The sequence below is a fragment of the Mobula hypostoma genome, chromosome 26 (genome assembly GCF_963921235.1).
Source record: "Mobula hypostoma chromosome 26, sMobHyp1.1, whole genome shotgun sequence".
Classification (NCBI taxonomy): Eukaryota; Metazoa; Chordata; class Chondrichthyes; order Myliobatiformes; family Myliobatidae; genus Mobula; species Mobula hypostoma.
This window is the reverse complement of record NC_086122.1, coordinates 16,283,622-16,296,134: the sequence shown is the minus strand read 5'-3', so window position 1 is coordinate 16,296,134 and position 12,513 is coordinate 16,283,622.

Sequence of the window (12,513 nt, the reverse complement as noted above, 5' to 3'; positions counted from 1 at the left end):
TGGGAAACAGAGAAATGGCAGACGAATTTAATAAGTACTTTGGATCTGTCTTCACTAGGGAAGACACAAGCAATCTCCCAGATGTATGGATGGGCCAAGGACATAGGGTAACAGGGGAACTGAAACAGATTGACTTTAGGAAGGAAACGGTGATGAGTAGACTGATGAGACTGAAGGCTAACAAATCCCCAGGTCCAGATGGTCTGCATCCTAGGGTACTAAAGGAGGTGGCTCTGGAAATTGCGGATTTATTGGTGATCATTTTCCAATGTTCCTTAGATTCAGGATCAGTTCCTGAGGATTGGCGAATGGCTAATGTTATCCCACTTTTTAAGAAAGGAGGGAGGGAGAAAACAGAGAACTATCGCCCTGTTAGCCTAACATCAGTAGTGGGGAAGATGCTAGAGTCCATTATTAAAGATGAAATAGCGGCATATCTTGATAGCAGTGATAAGATTGGGCCAAGCCAGCATGGATTTACCAAGGGCAAATCATGCTTGACTAATCTATTGGAGTTTCTCGAGGATGTAACCAGGAAGATAGACACGGGGGATCCAGTGGATGTGGTGTACCTTGACTTTCAGAAGGCATTTGATAAGGTACCACATAGGAGATTGGTGGGTAAAATCAGAGCTCATGGCATTGGGGGGAGGATATTGACATGGATAGAAAACTGGTTGGCAGATAGAAAGCAAAGGGCAGCAGTGAATGGGTGTTTCTCAGAATGGCAGGTGGTGACTAGTGGGGTGCCACAGGGCTTGGTATTGGGACCACAGCTGTTTACAATTTACATCAATGATTTAGAGGAAGGCATTGTGAATAATATCAAGTTTGCTGATGATACTAAGCTGGGTGGCAGTGTGACGTGATGAGGATGTTAGGAGAATTCAAGGTGACTTGGATAGGCTGGGTGAGTGGGCAGGAACTTGGCAGATGGTGTTTAATGTGAATAAGTGTGAGGTTATTCACTTTGAGAGCAAGAACAGGAAGGCAGATTATTATCTGAACGGTGTGGAGTTAGGTAAGGGAGAAATACAAAGAGATCTAGGAGTACTTGTTCATCAGTCTCTGAAGGTGAATGAGCAAGTGCAGCAGGCAGTGAAGAAAGCTAATGGAATGTTGGCCTTTATTACAAAGGGAATTGAGTACAAGAGCAAGGAAATCCTTTTGCATTTGTACAGGGCCCTGGTGAGACCCACCTGGAGTATTGTGTGCAGTTTTGGTCTCCAGGGTTAAGGAAGGACATCCTGGCTGTGGAGGAGGTGCAGCGTAGGTTCACTAGGTTAATTCCTGGGATGTCTGGACTGTCTTACGCAGAGAGGTTAGAGAGACTGGGCTTGTAAACGCTGGAATTAAGGAGATTGAGGGGGGATCTGATTGAGACATATAAGATTATTAAGGGATTGGACAAGATAGAGGCAGGAAATATGTTCCAGATGCTGGGAGAGTCCAGTACCAGAGGGCATGGTTTAAGAATAAGGGGTAGGTCATTTAGGACAGAGTTGAGGAGGAACAACTTCTCCCAGAGAGTTGTGGAGGTGTGGAACACGCTGCCTCAGAAGGCAGTGGAGGCCAATTCTCCGGATGCTTTCAAGAAGGAGCTAGATAGGTATCTTATGGATAGAGGAATCAAGGGTTATGGGAACAAGGCAGGAACCGGGTATTGATAGTAGATGATCAGCTATGATCTCAGAATGGTGGTGCAGGCTCGAAGGGCTGAATGGTCTACTTCTGCACCTATTGTCTATACTCTATTAACCTTTCACTCCCTTATCAAGAATGTAATTTTACTTTAAAAATTGTTAAAAACAAATTCAAGTTGAATTATCATTCAACCATACAGGAATACAGCCGAAAGAAACAGTGTTCCTCTAGGGCCAAGGTGCAAAACATACATAGCACATTCAAAACAGCAAAAAAAAAACCCAAAAAAAAACATACTGTATTTAGTCTAAGACTGAACAACATATGCCGCAAATTGTATACTGGCATTGCACATCCACTGCGATCCAGCATGTCATTCCACCAATTGAACACTGGAGGGCAGCAGTAATGGGAAAGGACAGTCCCCAACTGAGCAAGGATGCCACGCTGTCCCACCTCTGGCATTTCTCTCCTGGACCGCACAGCAGGCAACCCTGTGGCTTGAAGTCTGGTCCTTGCTACAACCGAGTCTGTGCAGATCCCACACTGCCTGTTGCACCACCAAACAAGGGAAACAGGCCTGCAGCATCTTAGATTGAACTTTTTAAACTGATTCCAATGAACAGCTCAGCGTTTATAAAATCAACTAGCTACATGTGATAATCACATTTCCACTTTAGCCTCCACATCCATTTTTCAGGTGTAATGGTGCCCAGCGTTCTGAGATGTAAAAAAAAGTTCAGCTCATTTTGCTTTTAATTGGACAGTCTTAATGTTTCTTATTGCAAGCTTTCTCCTCTAAGGTCTTTGAACAAGGTAAATCATTCCTGGCATAACTAGGAGCCATCACACCTGAAAACTGATTCAAGGTTCGAAGTAACACAATAGGATCAATGAGAGGCTACACTAAACAGGGCAGACAAAAACCAATGCGCATTTATGAAAAAAAAACAACGAACTGCAAATACAAAATGAATGAGAACAAAAATAACGTAAGCAATAAATATAAAGAACATGAGATGAAGAGTCCTCGAAAGTGAGGCCATAGGTTGTGGGAACAGTTCAGTGATGAGGTGAGTGAAGTTATCCCCTCTGGTTCAAAAGCCTGATGGTAGAGGGGTAATGACTATTCCTGACCCTGGTGTTGTGGGTTCTGTAACCCCATTCTGATGGCAGCAGCAAAAAAAGAGCATAGCCTGGATCATCAGGGGGTACTTGATAGATTCTGCTTTCCTGTGATGGTGCTCCATGTAGATGTTCTCAGTGGTAGGGAGGGCTTTACCTATGATGGACTTGCCCATGTACGTTACTTATTTCTATAGCTTGTTGTGATGTTCACTATGAAATTTTATTTTTAGAATAATATTTTTTCCCGAGTGGTCATAAACCTGAAACATCAGTTCTGTTACTCTTCCCTTAGATGCTGCTTGACCTGTGGAGTATTTCCAGCATTTTCTTTTTATTTTTATTACTCTGAGACTCTATGCAAACTGAGAATTTTAAGTTTATTAATGGAGGGGCACCCTGTTTGGTTGAGTTATTGAAATAAAAACACTTGATAAATTGCTGACAAAATAATAATGTGCGTGTTTTTGATGGTCTCCCTCCTAAAGGAGAAATATGGGACACTCTTTATACAGAGATGACTGGAATGGGCTGCCAGCAATAGTGAAAATATATGTTAGCAGGACCAGTGTATTGGAAGCAAATGAGAAGATGCTTTGGCATTCTGAAAAGGGGAGATGTGTTTGATGGTGGCACTAGACTGGAGATGGTGATGGTGGTAATGACAGGTGATTATCCTTTGAAGTTGATGCAGGTGGTGGGGATCTTGAGGTTAAGAGAAAATAATCCAAGAGGAACACCTTTTAAAGATCATGAATGTTATTTTCTCTTAACTTTCTGCAAGGGACTAAAACACCTTCCTAAAATCTTTAAAAATTAGAAAATTGTAAGCTAATGGAAATATTAAATAGTTATGTTAAAAGTAATTTTAAGTTATTTGAAATACAGTTGATCTTGATTTCTATGTGTGTGTAAAATTAAATGCAATTTCAGCTTTAATAATACCATTGAATAGACAAAGTCATCCAAATATTTAAGGAAATTCTTATGTAGTTGACATTTGTGTTGTTCCTTGATTTAATGTTTGATGAAAACTTAACAGAACACTGGGGAAAGCAGACCTTAATTGTAAATTGTGCCCAGAATTCCATATGTGCTCAATCTGAAAAATTGTGGATGATGTACTCTGATATTTCCTCAAGGATCCCACTTTTCAAATTCAAATAAATAATTTACCCATTTTAATTTAATGTTAGTAATATTGTCAATATATTGTTTGATTAAGCATTTTTGTTTATATAATTTATTATGGGTTATATGTAAAAAGTATGTGAATGGCATATGTCATTACGGTAATATGTCATATAAGCACCTCACTGGGGGGAAATAAAGGGAAAGAAAAAGTAAGTAGACAAGAATACCGGCTACACACACGAAATACTGGAGGAACTCAGCAGCCAGGCGGCACCTGTGGAAAAAGGACAGTCAATGTTTCAGGTCAAAACGTTGACTGTTTACTCTTTTCATTCGATGCTCCCGGCCTGCTGAGTTTCTTCAGCATTTTGTGTGTGTTGCTTGCATTTCCAGCATCTGCAGATTTTCTCTTGTTTGTGATAAGAATCCCCGCTTCTGTGTTTTTCTTTCGATTAGTTTCTGGAGTTACAAACATAACAGTGGTGATAAGGATGTTTTAAAATGAAACCAACATGACTACCTGCCTGTTGTTGCAGCACTTTTTTTTGGAAGGGGAGAGAAAGACATACAAGTTATGCAAAAATTAACAAGCAATAAGCACGGATGTGGGTTCAAAACAGTACCAGGTGATGATAAATTTTAAAAAGCAGGATACAAATTACATTGGAAAGATAGACATATTTGATTGCACAACAGATAACTGGATGATGTGTTCAGAATGAATTGAAAAGTATTTTGAAGCAAATTGCCAAGGAAAACCAAGTACCAGTGTTGCTGAGTGCAATGGGTGGAAAAGAATACAGTTTGCTTTAAAGTTTAACTGCTCCAACCAAACCAGCAGAAATAAGCTTAGATGATATCGTAAACGTAATAAAGGAACATTTCGAGCCAAAACCATTGTTGATTGCAGATCACTTTAAGTTTCATAAGTGGAATCAAAAGGAGGGGCGGTCCATTTCTATTTATGTGGCTGGGGTGAAGAAATTGTCTGACCATCATCACTTCAGTGATGACCTTAGTGGGACTAAGAGATAGTTTAGTTTGTGGAACCTTACAGGAAAGCATTCAAAAACTACTCCTAACTGAAGCAAAACTCACATTTAAAAGAGCAGTTGAAGTCACTGTATCAAGGGAAACAGCAGCCAGATATGCAGTTGAGTTGCGGTCGGGAAGGAAAGTGAGTGTGAACAACATTACAATGTCTAAATGGAAACCTGCTTGGCCAAACCACATTGTGGCAAGAGCTCACGTACATCAGACTGATGCAAGTTTAAAGGCAAAACTTGCAGAAAATGCAACAAAGTAGGACATATACAAACTCATGTTGGGCAGGCAAAAATAAATGGACCACACATGGAAGAGAAATAGATTAAAAAATCAAGTTGTAGTTTCAAGAAGAGCACAAATCTGCAAAGTATTGATGAAAATCTGCTAATGATGTGAGTGACACAGGACTGATTAGCCTTGAGATTTACAGTAAGAAAACTAATAAAGGACAAGCAATATGGCTTATACCAGAAGTGAATGGCAAATTAATTATAATGGAATTGGACACTGGCTCAGCTGTTTCAGTCATTCCACAAAATGTGTTTGAACAGCATTTCAAAGATACTGAACTGAAGCCTGCAGATATCGAACTAAGAACTATACTGGAGAACAAAACAAATCTTATGGGATTGACTTTCATAGCAGTGAAATACAACAACAAACACAGCACATTGGACTTGATTGGCAATTCACCCACTATCTGCATGCCACATTCCCAGCTATGGAAAGCAAATTAAGGTGCTGGATGATTTCACGGCAGTATATAGAAATGGCATTGGAAAACTTAAAAATATCAGGGGTAAATTACCACACCCAAGTTTTACCAAGTCAGTCCAGTTCATTATACAACCCATGATAAAGTAGCCAGTGAGCTAGATTGCTTGGAAGCTGAAGGAATTCTTTCCAAGGTAGAGTGGAGCCCATAGGCCATGCCAGTGGTCCCAGTAGCCAAGACCTTTCAGGATCTGTGGTGATTTTAAGTCAGCATCAACCTAGTGTGGAAAGGAAATCAATACCTTCAGCCCAGGATAGTGGATATCTTTGCAAACCTTACTGGAGGGAAAAACTTCAACGAAGTTGAGGCCTACCTACAGATGGAGACAGAAGAAGAGTCCAACGTGCTTCTTACAATTATCTCTCACAAAGAGCTTTATCACTCCAATTGGCTTATTTTTGGAGTAGCATCTGCACCTGCACTCTGGCAGAAATCTATGGACCAGGTACTGCAAGGCTACCCAAACACTCGGTGTTACTGATAAGGATGACAAGGAAGATCTCCAAAATCTGAAGACAGCATTAAAAACATTAGATGATTATAGACTCAGAGCACAACGCAACAAGTGTGAATTCTTTAAATCAAACACCACTTATTGTGGTCACACCATTGACACTCAAGAATTACACAAGTGTGCTGAAAAAATTCAAGCACTAGTGGATGCCCCAAGGACAAAGACTGTATCGCAGTTGCAGCCTTTGTTGGGATTCATCAATTACTATAATAGGTTCCTGCCAATCCTGGCTAGTGTGCTCCACCCTTGAACTCATTACTCACAAATTGTGAAAAAATTGCAATGGACAAAGCAGTGAGAGGCGACTTTCCAAAAGGCAAAGGAAATAGTGACTTCAGGTATTATACTCACACATTATGATCCAGTGAAGCTTGCCTATGATGTCTTGCCTTTTGGGATAGGTGCAGTCATGTCACATGCTATGAGTGAGGGAATTGAATACCGCACTGTGTTTGCATCATGTTCCCTAACCACTGCAGAGAAAAATTACACAGAGATTGCCAGAGAGGCCTTGTGCCTGATTTGCAGTATAAAGCGTTACAACCAGTACTTGTATGGGAGAGAGCTTACCTTCATTACTGATCATCAACCACTAGTGTCCATTTTCAATCCACAAGAAGGGTGTTCCACCAACAGCAGCAGCACAAATGCAGAGATGGGCTCTGTTTCTTGGAGGACGCAATTACAGGATAAAATTCAAGAGGACAACTAATGTTGAAAATGCTGTTCGATTGTCCTGTTTACCTTTGGAAAAGGTGTTACGAGAATACACATAAAATTAAGATGTTTGCTGGCCTGGGTTAGCATCAGTGACATCAGCAGTTGGTCTGCCACCTGCCCTCAGGGGAAGGAGAGATAAGGAACAATGGAGCAGCGTCTGGAGATGTGTAATGAAGGGACGTGGGAGAGAGAGAGCTGTCTGGAGCGGCTCCCCCTTTGAACCCTGAACTGTTTGAAGTGATGGACAGGCGATACCCCAGCAGGGGGATGAAAAGGGACAGGTTCGCTAAGACAGACACACACGCCACCCGAGGTAACGAGACCCTGGAATCGGTGCGCCTCTCACGAGTGGGTGAGAAGTATCAGACAACGACCAGGGTGGAAAGGTACGATCAGCGGGAACCCGGTGTGTGTCCGCCCTTGCCTGGGTGCCGGGTTCACTGCAGAGGATCGACCGCATCTGGAGGAGGGGTCACAGTCGGTGACCTCAGGTGACATCACCAAGGACCCGCCCAAAAGCTGCTTGTGAGCCATATCGCCGGTCTGTGAGTGAAGCCGTGTCTGAATGATCAGTTGTTCCTGTTCTCTCTCTCTCTCTTCCCCCACGTTGTCCATCGCCATGGCAACGATTACTGCGAACTGAACTTTGAGTCACTTTGAAATTTGGTCATTTACCCCTAGACAACGATAGAGCTTGATTGATGCTGTTATCTTAATTCTGTGCACATGTGTGGTTATCATTGTTGAACTGTTGCATTTATTATCCTTTCGATTACTGTTTTGCTTGTTTCTTTAATAAAACTTTCTTAGTTCTAGTACTCCAGACTCCAACTGAGTGATCCATTTCTGCTGGTTTGGCAACCCAGTTACGGGGTACGTAACAAAGGAAATACCTGAAAAATTTTCAGATGTGGACACTCCTTTTGACATACAGATTGAAAGCCTCCCAATTACAGCAGAGAAGGGAAACCAGAGAAGACCCCACACTGTCTCAGGTTTACACGGCAACCTAAAATGGCTGGAATGTGCAGCAGAAATTCTACTTCCCCTATTTTTACGAATGCCAGGATGAACTTGCCCTTGACAGGGTCGCCTTATGTGGGGATTGAGAGTTGTTGTACCATTGAAGCTGAGAGCTGAAGTGTTAAAGGAGTTACATGCTGGTCCTCTAGGCTTGGTGAAAATGAGAGTGTTGGCTCAAAGCTTTGTCTGGTGTCCTGGGACAGAGCAGATCAAGCAGCTTGCCATGCACTAATCCGGGTTGCCAACATGTCCTGAAGATACCAAGAGCAGTGATTCTCCATCTCTGGAACTGGCCTTCATTGCCCTGGCAGAGGATTTTTGTGGATTTTGCCACACCATTCATGGGCACAAATTTCCTGGTGGTACAAAGTAGCCAGATGTGTTCCCAATAGCTTCCACAGCTGCCCCGCACACTATTGGTGCATTGAGAAGCCTCTTCTCAAGGGCTGGTGTTCCAGTACACTTAGTCATTGAAAATGGAACACAGTTTCAGTCATTCCTGAAAATGAATTGAATGGGACATATTACTTCTCAAATGGCTACAAATGACTTGGCAGAAAGGTTTGTCCAAAGTCAAAAGAACGCTCCGCGAGTAATGTCAGCAGAATATTCTACAGTGAATCAGAAGCTCACCAATTTCCTCTTTTGTGACACAGCACACTGCAACCAGCAGCTCACCAGCTATGCCATTCTTGGATCATCTCTTGTGCTCATGCTTGGATCTTGTCAAACCTAATCTCGGAAGGAATCTGTAGGACAAACACCTGAGACAAATTGAGGGTTCCTTAAACAAAGTGGTTCAAAGTTTCACTCCTAGACAAACAGTCCTGGTGAGGGACTATGGAGATGAACAAAAATGGCTGCTTGGAAAGATTAAGGACAGTGCTGGATCATTCTCCTACACAGCGGAGATTGCGGCCGACCTCATCTGGAGACAGTACATCGATCAATTGGGGATAGCAGGGTCAATTGTTAGAGAAGAAAGGTGTCTAGATCTGTCAGAACCATTTCCTGCGGTCCCAGAGTCAACTCCCACAATCACCATGGAGGCAGCCCTAGATACTGAGATTGTTTCACAGCCACAAGACTCACCTACCAAGCAGAATGACCTCCCTCCCCCTAGTCAGGAAATATGTTATCCCAGAAGAGTAAGAAATCCCCCACAGCGATTAAATCTTTAGGCCTGAATGGGACAATTTTAAATTTATTATGCTGTGGATGTCTATATAGTAGTTGTATCATATAGTATTTTGTCAAGTGTAGTGTGTTTAATATTTCAGTGATCTTTGTGTAATATTGTAAATATATTGTTTGATTAAGCATTCTCTGTTTACATAATTCATTATGGGTTATATGTAAGAAGTATGTGAATGGCATACGTCATCAAGCCACCATGTCATATGTGATGTGAGTGCCTCACTTAATAAAAGGCTCCTGTATTTTGCTTTCTATTAGTTTCTGGAGGTACAGAACATAACACCACTTACCTTGGATTAGTACAATTGTGAAATTTGAGATTTTAAGCTTCAAAATTTAACTTTCAAATTCTTAATTGACATTCATGCAGAAGTAAAAATATATTTAATTTCAAACGTTTACACTGTATTCAGATTAATTTACTTATCATGTTCATCAGAACATACAGTGAAACACATCGTTTGTATGAACCACCAACACAACCGAAGAATATACTGGGGGCAGCCCACCATTGTCGCCAAACTTTCCAACACCAAAACACCATGTCGATGATGTGCAGCAGGATAACGCAAGAAACAAAGCAAAACAAGCTCATTTCCTCTCACCTGCCCACTCACACATGCAGACAGGCCCCAGCTCCAGGATAGGCTGCCTTCGGGCCTCCAGCCTCCTGTAGACTTCTGGACTCACAGACATTGCTGCCACAGATTTCACATCATGTATGACAGTGATAATAAATCTGAATCTGATTCTGAAGTAAACTGTGTGACAGAACAGGGAAAAAGTTGGAGCCCAACATTGGCCGATAATTCGCTTGGATGAGAGTTCCTCCAGCATTTTGTCTGTTGCTCTGTATTTCCTGCATCTGCAGAATCTGTTGTGTTGTGGCTCTGGATTTCCAAAGTTTGCAGAATCTTCTGTGTTTGTGCCTCAGCTAATTGGCCTTCATTTCAGAGGCTGAAAAAGTATCATCAGTGTATTGTAGTGTAAAAGTGTTGTGGACCTTGGAGCATTCTTGCCACCTACTGGTGATAGTGCTACTTAGCTTATGAAAAAGTTCTAGCCAATAGTTGGGCTACATGGTGAAAGAGATTGTTTGATCAGTTATTTTTTCAAATCATGAAATATGTTTGATTTTATTGGAAGAAATAATAGGCAGTCAGTCGACCTTTTCTACTTGGATTTTCAGAAGGACTTTGACAAGGTGCTGCACATGAGTCTGCTAAGAGAGCATGAACAGAAGATTGACTAACTGTCAGAAGGCAAAGAATAGAGGGGGCTTCTAGAATAAAGGGGCCTTTCCTGGTTGGTTGCTGGTGACTATTGGTGTTCAGCAGTGGTCAGTATTTTTACATTATATGTTTAATGATTTGGACAGTGGAAGTGATGGCCAGGTTTGCAGGTAGTGTTGATGAAGAAGGTAGACTGCAGAAGGACTTAGATAAATTGGGAGAATGGGCAATGAAGTGGCAGATGGAATGCAGTATAGGGAAATGTATGATTATGCACTTTGATAGAAAGAATAAAGACTATTTTCTAAAGAGAGAGCAAAATCAGAAATCGAAGCTGCAAAGGGACTTGGATGCCTTAATGCAGGATTTCCTAAAAGTCAACTTGAGGTGGTAGTAAGGAAGGCAAAAACAACAATGACATTCATTTCAAGAGGACTAGAGCATATAAGCAAGGATATAATTCTGAAGCTTTATAAGGCATTGGTTGAACCACATTTGCACTATTGCGAGTAGTTTTGGCCTCGTATCAAAGAAAGGATGTGATGGCAATGGAGAAGGTCCAGAAGAGGTTTACAAGGATGATCTTGGAAATGAAAGAGTTAATGTATGAATAGCAATTGATGACTCTGGGCCTGTATTCACTGGAGTTTATAAGAATGAGAGGTGATCTCATTGAAATCTATCAAATATTGAAAGGTCTAGAAGTGGACGTGGAAGGAATGGTTTCATTCATAGGAGAATCTAGGACTAGATGACACAGCCTCAGAACAGAAGAAGGTCCTTCGTGAACAGAGATGATGGGGAATTTCTTTGGACAGGGGGTGGTAAATCTAAGGAATTCATTGCCATAGCTGGTTGTGAAAGGCAAGCCAATGATTGCATTTAAACCTGAGGTTGATAGGTTCTTCATTAGTGCGGATGTCAAAGGTTATTGGAAAAGGCAGGAGAATGGGGTTCAGAAGAAAAATAAATCAGCTATGTTCAAACGGCAGAGCAACTCAATAGATCAAATGGCCCAATTCTGATCCTACGTCTTATGGTCCTACAAGCACAGGAGAAAATGTATTTTGTTTTGATTGTAGAACATTTGACTTCTAGGAGAAGTTTCAATTACTTTGGTTTCTTTGCATTTTTTTGTGCCCGACCCTGATAACACTATGTTATCAAACTTGACAGGTCACTTCGAAGTAAGATCTATGCGTGGATAGACCAGACCAGTTAATGAGAAATAGTAAATTGCTGGAAATACTCAGCAGGCTTGTCAGCAACCGTGAAGAGAAAATGTGCCCACCACCTTTGTACATTTTGAGTGTGCTAGCTGATTTTGAATAACACTGTGTTTTCAATCATTCTAAAATCAATTAACAAATGCCATTCTCTAATATCCTTGATTCGCAACCCTTTCAAAACCTCAATTAAAATCGTTTATGCTTCCCCAACACAAACGTCTACAAGTATTTCTAGTGGTAAAGATTATATTCAGGCTAGGGCATAAGCTGGGCTTTCTGTTTAAATTAACAATCATATTCTTTGATATTAATTCTACAAGAAGTAATTGGCATAACCTGTAAAGTCAATGGTACAAGAAACAATGACCCTTTTAATGCCCAGTTCTCTTTCTGTCTTGGGAAACCACAAACAGCTACCCAGTTGACACTTTCAGAAAATAGATGTATCAACTGAGCTACCTATCCATCTGACTCATTCATAAACGATGTCCACATTTAGTCACTAAACTAATAATTTATTATGTACTAATTAAAGCATGCTACATTGCAATATTTCTGTGAGTAGCACTTCATCTTTTTTTAAAATCATTTTTAGCAGCTTTGTAAATAACAAAGAAAAAACTCTGTATCATTTTCACTGTGCATTGTCCAAGTAGATGAATAAATTTGTACTTGGCCACATTGTTTCTTTGGCATGACACAGCTTAAGATATTCTGTCTTGGAGAACCACAAACCAACATTGAATGTGTACGAATGCTTCTAAGTGTATAACTGAACAATTGATAGATGATTTTCTAATAAACTGAGTTCTTCAAATACAAGAAAGTTAAAGGAATTTATTAAAAGAAATAAGAACAGATACATTATTCTAA